This window comes from Onychostruthus taczanowskii, unplaced genomic scaffold (genome assembly GCF_017590055.1).
Source record: "Onychostruthus taczanowskii isolate IOZ18803 unplaced genomic scaffold, ASM1759005v1 scaffold70, whole genome shotgun sequence".
Lineage (NCBI taxonomy): Eukaryota > Metazoa > Chordata > Aves > Passeriformes > Passeridae > Onychostruthus > Onychostruthus taczanowskii.
The window spans coordinates 1,212,748-1,224,858 of NW_024504787.1; the positions used below are offsets into that span (position 1 = coordinate 1,212,748).

At 43.2% G+C, this 12,111-nt stretch overlaps 1 protein-coding gene across 10 annotated transcripts in view; it reads left to right on the plus strand.

Annotated features, from left to right (window-relative positions):
* Positions 1-2,713: 2,713 nt before the first annotated feature.
* UBAP2 (ubiquitin associated protein 2) overlaps positions 2,714-12,111 on the plus strand; it is a 92,252-nt gene continuing 82,854 nt past the window's right edge. For 9 of the 10 annotated variants that reach the window (XM_041422025.1, XM_041422029.1, XM_041422026.1 and 6 more), the window contains exon 1: positions 2,714-2,812. The gene's annotated coding sequence lies outside the window, so the exon portion shown is untranslated. Of the gene's footprint in view, positions 2,813-3,177; positions 3,197-12,111 lie in introns of those variants that run through there. The other variant, XM_041422035.1, reaches the window with a different exon arrangement.

Sequence of the window (12,111 nt, forward strand, 5' to 3'; positions counted from 1 at the left end):
GAAGAGGTGTCATCAGGGTCAGAGCTGTGAGACCAGTTTGCAGCAAAGAGTAATATTTTATTACACCAAGTGATGTAAAAAAAAAAAAGGAAAAAAAAAAAAAAACCAAACCCTAGGGCACAAAGAAAATAAAAACTTCAGAATAAATAGCAAAAAAACTGCTCTGAACTTCAGCTGTCAGACCAATTGTCCAATGAGCCTGAGGGGCAAGGGTTGCTAGTGTGGAAAGTGGAAGAGAGCATTAGCAACAGGGAAGATAGTACTGCCTGAGCTTGTCAAGAAGAGATGGTTTTACCGCAACACAAAAGTAGAACAGACTCCTGAACTAGGAACAGTGCAATATTCTGAACACAAGCAGTTTTCTCCATTCACAAATGCAATAGGGAAGGAGAATGCCAAAGCACCAGAACAGTGGTGTCCAGCCTGTGGTATGTGAACTCAAATCTGCAGAAAGTGACTGAGAAAAACAATCCTGCAGTAGGCTGAAATAGCCTATGTAGATTTGCACCTGCACCAGACTGTTATTTACTGGCTGGAAAACTGAAGAGGTTGCAAACCCTTGTAACAGCAGATAAGAATCCTGACACAGGCAGTAGGCAGAACTTGCCTGCTACGCCTGGTCAAACCTCCACAGTGTTTAGCACAGGGTCTTCTCTCCAGTCACAGGATCATTTAGGTCGGAAAAGACACCTGAAAGTGAGTCCTGTGACTGATCAGCAACTTGGCAATTAGAACAGAGCACTAAGTGTCACGTCCAGTCATTTCTTGAACACTACCACCTCCCTTGGCAGTCCATCCAAATGCTTCACTACCTTTCAGTGAAGAAATTCCTCCTGATGAATATTTGGAGTGAAGGTCTTTGTTCCCAAGCCTCCACCAATTTATTCCTTTAGCTCTCCTCTGGAAGCTTTGTCAGTGCAGTATCCCATTTTCTCATTTATATTTACTCCATGTACAGCAGAAAGTGTCTGCATCACTTTGGTTCTGGTATCCCTGCTCAGTTTTTTCCCATTCCAAATGCTCTTGGGCTGGATTCTGTGTGATTTTCAGAGACATATTCCAGCTGGCACTACACCATCTGACAACAGCATCCCAAGAGCTCTCAGCCTTTGTTGTTTTCTGCTGCACACCAAATTTCCATCTTGATTATCAAAGGATTGCCAAGCTATGATGGAAGAATGCTAATAATAGTGATTAAATCCACACAGATTATGGAGCTGCAGACATGTTTGTCACAAAGCTTATGAAACTTTGTTTACAGCTGTAATTAATTGTCCCGCTGCTGTAGTAATAAAACAGGATATCAACAGCTGCATCATGAAAATCAACAATACCTGTGTACTGTTTGGTCTGAATTTCAGTTTAGTTCAAAGGACCCTCTATCTTACTGAGAAAAAAACAAGAACAGGGAGACCTTGCAGCTCCTGCCCATCTATGCAGTGTCAAGGATGCAGACTGGCTAAATCTATCTACTCTTTGCAGAGAAGGCAGAAGCATGAAGAACACAGATTAATTTTTAGATATTTTTTAAGGTAAAATCAGATTTCATGCCCTTTCTACTTACATGGAGAATATGGGCTTAAGGGCCAGAGGATGAGCAGTGAAGGACACCAGACCGCAGCAAAGGTCAAGGACCATGGGACATCATCACTGGTGGCAGCAGGGGCTGCACAGTCTGCACACCACCTTCACCAGCCCTGCCTGCTCAGCACCAAGCAGAGACCCACTTCCACACAGGGTAAGTAAGCCTGGCTTTAATGTGCCAGGCCTTGCAGTGGTGCCCAAAGGGTAAGGACCACTGCATTTTCAGCAGCCAGAGGTGCTGTATGCAATGGAAAAAATACACAGCAGGAAAAAGCCTAAATGGAAGAAATATTTTTGTTTGTGGTTTTATTTTTTTTTCCCTCCTCTTGACTCACAACCCAAAACTCATCTCAGGAGTCAAGTTTTATTGACTATCATTTCTTGCCATCTGTCCTGTCATCGTTGAGTTTAGACTGCCAGAAGTTCCACCAAGTTCTCTAACACAATTCTGCTCTGCCAACCCCTCCGTATTCTCCATTAATCCCCCCCATACTTTACTTGACTTTCTCCTCCTGTAGTGTGGTTTCTTTTTGTCCTGTAGTTCTCCATGTCAACAGGGTGCCTCCCTGTGTCCATGCTCTCAAAAGAAGGAGACGTTAACATTAATGTAAATGCAGAACTGGTTCCAGAATGCTCTGTTCTTAAGCCACACAGGTCCCTCACCGGGCCCCGTCATGGTATCTGTCCCTCAGAGGGGCTTCTCAGGGGGCCCCTCACACAGTGTCCCTCACAGGGACAGCGGAATCTTCGCACGGGCTCTAATGGCGTCTCTCGAGGAGTTCCTCAAGAACTGGTGGGTTAATTCCCGCGGCCCGTGCCGGGGGGCCCTCTAGGTGTCCTTTACTGGGGTCCCTCAGGGGATCCCTGACGCGGCCCCGGGGGGAGGGGGCTCCGCTGCCCCGCCCCTTCCTCCCGCCCCGCGCGCGCCGAGGGAGGGGCGGGGACCCGGTCACGTGAAGGCGAAAGGAAGAGGCGGGGCCTTCCCCCCGGCGCGCGCTGCTCACGTGGTCACCGAGAGGCAGAGGCGGAAGAAGGCGCCGGTGGATGGGCGCGCGCGGGCGGTGCGTGAGGGGCGCGGGGCGGGGCTGCGCGCGAGCGCGTCGCGTCGCGTCACGTGGGGAGGGAAAACGACCCCGCGCGCGCGTGGAGGAGGAGGAGGAGGAGGAAGGCGGAGGTCACGTGACGGTCGCGGGCGCCGCCGCCGCCGCTTTGTGAGCGCACCGGGCAGGTACCGCGCGCGCGGGGGGGCGCGCGGGGCCCCCCTCAGCCGCCCCCGCCCCGGCCAACGGGCCCCGCGCGCGGCCGCTCCCCCCTCAGCCGCCCCCGAGGCCCCGCGGGCCCGGCCCTGCTTTGTCCGCACGGCGGTCCCTCGGTCCGCGGGTCGGTCGGTGTCCGCCCGGGCCGCCCAGCCCCGGCCCGCCCGCCGACGGGTTGCGGGGGGACGCGGCTTTGCCCTACTTTCCGTGGCGGCCGCCCCGGGGAAGCTTCGCCCTGGCCTAGATCGCCGTTCCCCCCGCCCCCTCCGCCCCCCTCCTCTCCCGCTCAGCAGGGCCGCGGGTGCGGGCAGCGCCCACCTGGCTGGGGAGGGGGCGCCCGCTTGGCCTCGGGAGAGGTGGGTTCTGTCTGCACCCCCTGACATCCGCGGGAGGGGGTCCTCCACCGCGCCCGCCTTCGAGGAGGGGTTCTCGTCTAATCTTGGAGGTGCTGGTCTCCTACAGCCAGGAGGGAGTTGGTGCCTCCGGCTCGGGGGCATGAGAGGAAAGCGGGACCAGCTGGAGGAGCGGGGCTGGCGGCAGGAGTCAGGCCGGAGGGGAGGTGGCAGCTCGAGAAGTGAACAAGTGGATGATGAAGTATCGATCTATTACTTTCGCAGGGCTTTACTTCCATATTGTCGTTGCCCATCCCCTTCCCGGGTATTCCCTCGCTGGTGGTGGGGGGGTCACACCTACAAACAATAACATATCAGCAGGTACAGTGGGTTACTTGAGGACATGACAATGAATGAACCGTTCCCTCTATTAGCCTTCTCCAATTTAGTCCTTCCTTGCCATCGGCTGTGTGTGGTTGCACGGAATTGGGTGTCACGGCAGGCCTGACTTATGTTGCCTTTAAAAACAACAAAACCCTCTTCTACGATTTCTCCTGTTGTTGAAGAAAATTGCAGCAGGGAAGTGAACTGGTAGGCATTCCTGTGCAAGAAGCTGGATGTAGAAAGGACCTGATGCATGTTTGAGTCTAAAGACAAGGGTCTGAACTCTCTGATGTGGAATAGGTTTAAAAGCTTGTGTGGGAATGTCTGCAGTGCTGTTGGGTGCCACCTGGGAGCAGGGTGGACTGGTTTGAAGCTTCTCCCTTGTCACTGTGTTAGCACCAGAAGTGTGGCTGTTCACCCCTGGTTGTGTTCAGAGGAGCAGGATGTCTTGTGGAGCAGAAACTCAGGGTTTGCTACGGAGCTCTGTGAAGAAAAGCTGTGGAAGGGGAGTGAAGGGGCTGTCCTGGACTGAGAGCAGCTGGTTTTTTCCAAGTAGAGAAATTGGAGCTGGATGTGAGGGAAGGGAGGGGGAGCAGTGCTTACCATTGAAACAGAGCCCTTCACAAAAAATGGCAGCAACTCAGCCTCCTGGCTGTTGCTTTTTTAATATTTACCAGGCCCGTTTAGCAATTCCCTTGGTTGTATCACGTTCTCTAATGGAATCTGCGTTTGGATTCCTACCTGGCTGACTCAGTATTTATACCTGGACCCAATCTCTCTGCAGTGGTTTGACCTAACTTGTTTAAAGAATTTTATTTTTAACCTTACACTAGGTAACTTGAAAGCAAGCAAGGCTAAATCACTTTGCAGGATTAATGGTGTTTTGTGACTCCTGAAAATGAGCTGGCTTCTGTTTTTATGACGTCAATCTTGGTAATCTTGGAGTTGGGCATGAGTGGGAATTGGACAAGCTCTGTTCTACTTTATTCTATTTGTACTTTTATCAGTGTGTTGATTTTGAAAACTGTCATCAACATCATGATATTGCTGAAATTTAGACTGTTTAAATTGTTTTGGCCCATCCTCCATAAAGCTCCTGGTGCCATGACGTACAGAAGGGTTTGATCGTTTGAGGGGACATGGAAGCCACAGCCTCACCACTAAGATCTCAGGAAGCTAGAGGGAAACCAATAAAATAGTCTGTCTGTTACCAGAAGCTGTTATTTTTAAACTTTTTGTTTGTTTGTTTGGTTCTTCCATTTTTTTGAAGCTGCTGTTCTAGGACCTACAAGTAGATTGTTGATGCTCTGTATTTCTTCCATGAACTTTTAGGTGATTATTTCCTTGTAAAATGCCATTTTTTGGTATGCTTTATGTCTGTTGCTAGTGTTGTCCTATTGATGTTGGTCATAGCAGAGTAACATGCTGGTGAGCAGTGCTTAAAAGGTGTATGTGTCATATACTATTAATGCTCTATTAATAATCATCACTGAGTCTTACTATTAGTAGTAATGCTTACATGCAGTTTCAGTCACATTTAGTACCAGTACTTAGAATAGGTACTTCATGAAAGACTAGGAGTAAAATTTCAGACCCGTTACGAATCTTTTTATTTATCTTTGTTTCTTATTTGGTTGAAGCACAGGGGCAGGACTCTGAACACCTGAGTTCAGTGCTTTGCAACAGCCTTGTGTGAGCTTGCTGAAGGAGAAGCCAAGTGACTTGTCCCCTTGGTAAAATACAGATTAAAGAAACTGTGTTGTATTTGTAGACTTCAGATTTACTGAATGGAAGGTGCTAGAGGAAATACAATTGATGTGCACCGCACTGTTATTCTGCTAGAGCTTTTGGTGAAGTTTAAGTTTATTTCTCATACACTCTGTTTACTTGTAGCCCATTGGGCTTCTCTGTGCTTTTCAGAGAAGACCTAGTTTGGACTTGCACTGTTTTTCATATAACTTCCCTAAACAGGTTGCATTCATTAAAGTGAGAGCTGGGATGAAAGGTTGTGAAATGCCTCCTTTGCAATTACTTCAGGTTCATATTTTACAAAAACTGTACAAAGGGTTTGTCTGTTTTGCTCTAACATGAAAGTCCACACTCTTTGATTTTGGCCATCTGCGCTGGGAGTCTGTTGGAACTCCCCATCTGCCTGGGGCTCCTGCAGGGCTGTTCCTTCCACAGGTGTGGTACCCTCAGCCTTTCCCCATTACTTCTCAGTGCTTCAAGGAGTAAACAGGGACTAAAGACAGGCAGTTTAAAGGTGGCATGGTCTGATGCCTGAGATCTCATGGCTTGCTCAGCCTGCTTTTACTACATCATAAGTATTTTGCTGAGAATATTGTTTTACTTATGTTCTCTTTAGATAGTAAAACCTGTAAAATAGGTTGTGAACAACTTAGTGCAGCTCCCTTGGATGGAGTTGTTTCTATTTTCAAAGCTATTGAAATTCTATTTCTTTTTGTCCAGCTTTCTTTGTGGAACCTCTACAATATTGTGGCTTCTTTTGAAGGTCAAAATTGTCAAGCTTTTTTTTTTCTAATCTCTTCCCAGGCTTCTTAAATCAGTCTTCCAACAGGTGAGCTTGGAGGACTCCTTAACCCTGCTGAGTGTAGCATTTTACATTAAAAACAATGGAATGTTTCCCATGTTGAGAGAACTTTGATCTTTCTTGAGACTTAAGGTTTGCCTGAAGTAATATTCCTATGGTGAACTCTATGGTTTTGTTTTTCTGCTATATCATACAGGGAATACAATTTACTGCTATAGAAGATGCATGTTCAATGAAACTGGTGTTGCAGAATCACTCAGTATGAGAATCTACAATTAAATGAAGAAAACACAAATGCTTTGTTAACCTCCAGATTTGAATCATCAGGTTGTACTCGTTAAAACTGTTTCAGTGTGGGGAGAAAAATGCTTACCTCAGTCTTTTATGCCATCCTGTCGTTGGAGGTGTAAGATTTGAATTCACTAGTTATGACCATGCTCCTAAACATTTTTAATGGTTAGCTGTAGAGAGAGGAAGTCTTTATGCAGTTTTGTTGCATCTGGCATTGGTTTAATCTAGAACATTTCATTTGTGTTTTGTACTACTAAAATAGTGTTTCTGGAAGTAGGATGATACTTTAGAGACTGTATTTAGATTGCTTTTGAGGAAAGAAAACACATTCTACTCCATTTGTTTTGTTTAGTGGTTTGCGGGTGGTGGCTGTATAGTGATATGGAATGAAGCATATGGCTTCAGAAACATTTTTGCTTCCTGTTCCAGTTTGCTTTTAAATGTTAACTGAATCATGGCTATTTTGTCCTTAGTGCTTGGCTTTGTACTGTTTCATTATCTATGTTTTTCCAATTTGAAAGCTATTGCTGATTTATTTTTTTCTCTGCTCTTCTTTGATTTTCAGAATCTTAAGTTGTCTTACACACAGTTTCAGCAACAGGAATCTGAAAGGAATCCTGGTGCCAAACCTTGCACTGCTGTTGAGCATATTGTATTCAAGAAACTCTGGTATATTGTATATTGTATTCAAGAAACTCTGGTCCATGCATTTGATGGGTTGTGCCCCAAGGGATGGATGTGTGCTTTTATTTCAGCTTTCAGTCACACATTCTGGAGATCACTGACTTGTGATCCATTTTTGAGACTGACATAAGGGAGACCTAAGTTAGTGATGTTAATTTCGGGTGACTAAGTGTGATGAGGGGGAGCAGTACTGCACTTCCTGGTCTTGTGCTTCACTTTCTTTTATTAGCTACTGAATGAATTTCTGAAAGTTTTGAACATGGATTAAGTGCCAAGGGCTAGCTGTCTGAAATTTGTTTTAGAGAAAGATTGGACTAGACTTACGAGGTTGGTGAAATTAAGTTAATGAGTACAAAAATAAAAGTGTTTTATCCTTAGTGTTTGAGAAAACACTTTCTGATACATATCTTCAACCTGTTGGGTTTCTTTGCTGTTTCTTGATGTCCAGATTAGCAGCAATGCCCAGGAACTCTTCTTTGCATCTTAGAGAAAGATGGTTATTACCTTTTTTGAATAGTTCTCTGTTATGACTGCAAGTATAAAGCTAATTTCAACTCCAGTTTTTGTTGTTTACCATTTTATTTCTTGGTGTAGTAGTGTATGTTTCTGGATTTTGTCCCAATTACTTCTAGCCTACCTGATTTAATTGAAGATTCTCTTGATTTTCTCTATATTACTGTTGGAGCAGAAATACTAGAGCTTAAGAATTGTCTCCAATGAAGGTTGTGGGGTCCTTTTGATAACAGCTTTTCTGTTAAAGGACTTTCTTGTCTTTTTACTTCACTTCATCATGGGCTGGCCTAGGCTGACAGGGACTTACGGAGGTGTTCTGGTCTCCCCTTGCTCAAGCAGCACCATTTACAGCAGGATGCCCTGTGCTGTGTCTGAATGCGTTTCCAGTATCTCCAGTGGAGACTCTGCCACCTCACTGAGCAACCTGTGCTGTGCCAGTGCTTGGTTGCCCTCGAGGCACAAAAGTGTTCCCTGCTGTTCACAGGGAGCCTCCTGTGTTTCAGCCCTTTGGCTCTGGTCCTGTCACTGGGCACTGCTGAAAATAGCCTGGCTGCTTTCCTTCAGGTACTCAGACATATTGGTGAGGAATCACATCCCTCCCAGGCTTTTTTTTCTGGGTTCAGCTGTTTGGCATAGTCAGATCTGTAGTCCTTCAGGCAAACTCAGTTTATTTATGTTCTTACTGGCCTTTGAGAAAGAGGTGGATTAAGCACTGAATTTAGTATGGGTGGTGTGGTATTCACAGTAGTTAATGATTCTTGGTTGGTTGAGAAATGGGTGGGTTTAGAGAAAGTACTGTGAAAATGCAGTAAGAGGCATATTTCAAATTTGAATAATTTCTGTGCTTGCAAATGAGGACTAATTGACTGTCCTGATTCTAGCTGAACTGAAAACAATAATTCAGCAGTCTGTAAGGGAAGAAACAGGTTGAACACTGGATTGTCTGATAGTGATAAAATTGCCCAGGTCCTTTTTATTCTGTCTGGGAATTGCACAGATTGCAAATGATGACTTCAAGTACAATACATCATTTACGAGAGGTGAGGCTGAGTTCTTACTGCATATTGAACTGTCCATTTTCTGAAGCTATGTACATCAAAAATATTTTTGAAAGTACTTTTTAATGAGACTAAACTTTTGCAGAACTGTGTGAGTCCAAAATTAGAAGCTAACTGGACCAGCCTAGTTTTTGTACTTGTGCAAGTCCAGACACTTTTCCCAAAAACTGCAAGACCCCCACAACTGTAGAGAAAGGTTGAAATAAAGTTAGATGGTTAAAATTACTTTCATAATTAGGGTTATTGAATCTGGGAAGTGCTGGGATGACTCTTGTAGAACAGTCATCCAAAATGAAACATCACTGAGGTGTAGTTTCTGCTAGGAAACCTGTCTCAAATATTTGGATGACTTTGTTGTCTTGCTGATTCTGTGGCTTGCTGGGGAGTGCTTTTGAGAACTTTTGCCATGAAAGAGAGCGAAGCAAGAATGTGTATAACTTTTATATTGTTCTCAATAAACAAATCCTTTAAAATTACAGATCAAGACACAATGTTCAAGTGTTTCATTAGTTATGAAATGACTCACCCACTATAAAATATGATAAAACATAATGTAAGAAACGGCAGAACCATCCCATTTCAGCTGATTTTACTACTTCAGTAACATTGAACACAAAAGCATATTGAGGGAGGCATCTTGCCTTTCGTGTGAAAACAAGGTGATGTTGAACACTTGGGCCAGACTGTGGTAACTGAAGGCCTTTCCACCCACCAAAAAACCAGGTAGCTGTTCAGAACTGGAACTGAATATATGGGAAAACAAATGAAAGAGTTGAACAACTGGAATCAGCATCATTTTCCTTCTTGGGACTTTGGGAGTGGTGAGGTGCCAGGAACTGCTTTTATAGCCATAGGTCCCCTTTATTGATGGACCCTGATTGAAAAGCTGACATATAACTTCCTCCTTTTCCAGTTGCTCCACGTACTGGAGAAACGTTAGGATCAGTTGTTACCCTGGACTTTTGGTGGTACTTTCTTTGACTTAACAGACCGGTTTTAGTGCAGTGTGTAAAGGGAGAAGGACAGAGTGAGTTGCTTGTGGAGGAGCAGGTGGAGGATGTGGCTTGGGGCTAGTTACAGGACAGGTTTGGGGTGGGGGAAAAAGGGGGAAGAGTTTGGTATTCTTGATCTTGATATGATGGGTTGCTACTTTGATTTGTTTGTTCAAATTATTTGGAGCCTGGTTCATATAAGCAGAATCAGTAATGCTGGGGAACCTTAGGTGTGTCTTAACAAACAAACAAAATTCCTGCTTTGATGAACTGCACTAAAAGTGAGTAATGAAATAATGCCAGGAATGATCAACCCCGGTGGAGTACTCTGTTCTCAGCATCCCATTTGGCTGTTAAATCGGCCTGGTGAGTTATTTGACACTGAGACTATGTTTCAGTCCATTGAAACGGTGTTGCTCTGTTAGTGTGTAGTGGATGTGCCTCTGGTAATGCTGACTGCAAAGCTGTGAGGTTGTTTTGCATCTTACTTTTGGTATTCCTACAAATGTGTTTTTGTTCTGCATTTATGGCTATGTGTAGTGTAGCACTGAGAACTTGCTATATCCCCCAGAAGCTTATATATGAACTATATATTATAAGCTTATATGTGAACTTAGATATGCTGGAAAGACTGTGGAAGTTTTTTTAAGATAATATTTTTTTCTTTTCTAGAACAGAAATGTTGAAGGGGATAAGCTATCTCTTCTGGCACTCAATAATTCTGAGGAAAGTTAATTCTCTTGGTAGATTCACTTAGTCCTTCTGTTACTACCTCTTATATTTCCTGAAAAATCTCAAGGTTGTCTACCAGTAACCTTAGTAAACATAGATCAAACATTGTGCTAATCTTTGCTAAAATGTATATATGAGGTTTATTGATTTTGTTATAATTAAAACCTAAAAGTATTAATCTGGAAACATAGTAAAGCCTGAAAATGGAGCTTCTCACTAGGCTGGTTTATCTAAATGCATGTTTGAGCATTGTAACTCCATTGTATTTTATACTGGTGTGGTGTTTATGGCTGGAGAGGTGTAGGGCTCTGCTTTCCTGAAATCTCGAAGACTGGCTGGGAGGAAGTGGTATGTTTAGTCCTTTGAGGACTTGGTGTGCCTCAAAGAAGTGACCTCCCAAGGATTAAGTTTCAGGAATAGATCAAAGCTTGTTGAAATACTGTCCTACAGTATGTATTCTTCATGTCTCTTTTTCAAAAGTTATTTATTTATTTATTTAGTTAAAATCACCCAAATTTCTAATTTAAGGAAAAAGTGGAAATATGCCCTCTATTTAACTTAAAAAAAAATAAATTAAATCTGTTAAGCTTCATATGAGTTTAAAAGAAAAAATCTCCCCAAAAGCTCATCTTGAAGAAAATGATGGGAAAGTTTTCCAGTTGTGTTAAATTCAAAACATCACAGCTCCAAGAGACTTAAGGGTAACCAAAACACTATCATATGTGTCTGGAACTTACACTTTCAATTCTTTTACACAATTGAATATCTTGCTAAAGCTCTAGAAGACTGCAGCTAAAGAAATACTTGTTTGTAGTGTAGTTTGACATCCATGTACTTCTAATGGTTCAACAGCTTGCATTTCAGTCAAGGTAAAATGTTTGCTGACAAGTGAATTCCAGATAAATGTTAATTAAATTTCAATTGCCTCTGAAGTAAAACAACAGTCTTTAGTGTGTTCACATCAATTTGTAAGGGTGGTTTTTTTTTTGTTTTGTTTTGTTTTGTTTTTGTTTTTTTTTAATTCACCAGGTTTTGGCCTAGTTTTTCTTCTCACTTAATGTTGTTGTTGTATTCCTTGATCTCTGTTGTATTCCTCATTTGATTTTGGTAGGAACTGATAACTCAGTCAAAGGTTTGTATTCTCAAATGTACTTGCATATTAGAATATATATGAAAGTCTAACATAATCTCAGATATGGAAGGCTTTACTCTTAGTGCTAGGAATTTTACTCTTAGTGCTGTGTGTGCTAGGAATTTTCTGGGTTTTATTTGTTCTTTATACAAGATTTGAGATTTTAGAATGGTTTTAAGGGAAGTTATGTCTCTGGCTCTTAGAGTGAGATAATTCATTTAAACATTTTCCTTCCCCTTCTTTTTTTGGCAAAATATAATCTAAAAGGAGCGCAAAATGTTTTACTTGGAAATATTTACAACTCTTCAAATGGACTTTCATGAATAAGTGGAAGTAAAAATTCTACTCTTTTAAGTTGCTCTTTTCAGCAGTTGTATGTGTACTGCATAATGTTTAAATGCAGTGTATTGAGAGTTGCTTTATCCCATTCTATCAGTCTCTTGCATTTGATCCTGTGCAGAAAATCCTATGATGTAGCTGTGAGCTCACAGTATCTTCCAACAAATCTCAAAAACTCAGTTCAGGGCAGTGTTCTTTTGAATATCAAAACTAAGGTCATTCTAATGCTTTTTTCCTTAGAGTTTTAGAGCTTAGCAACAGGG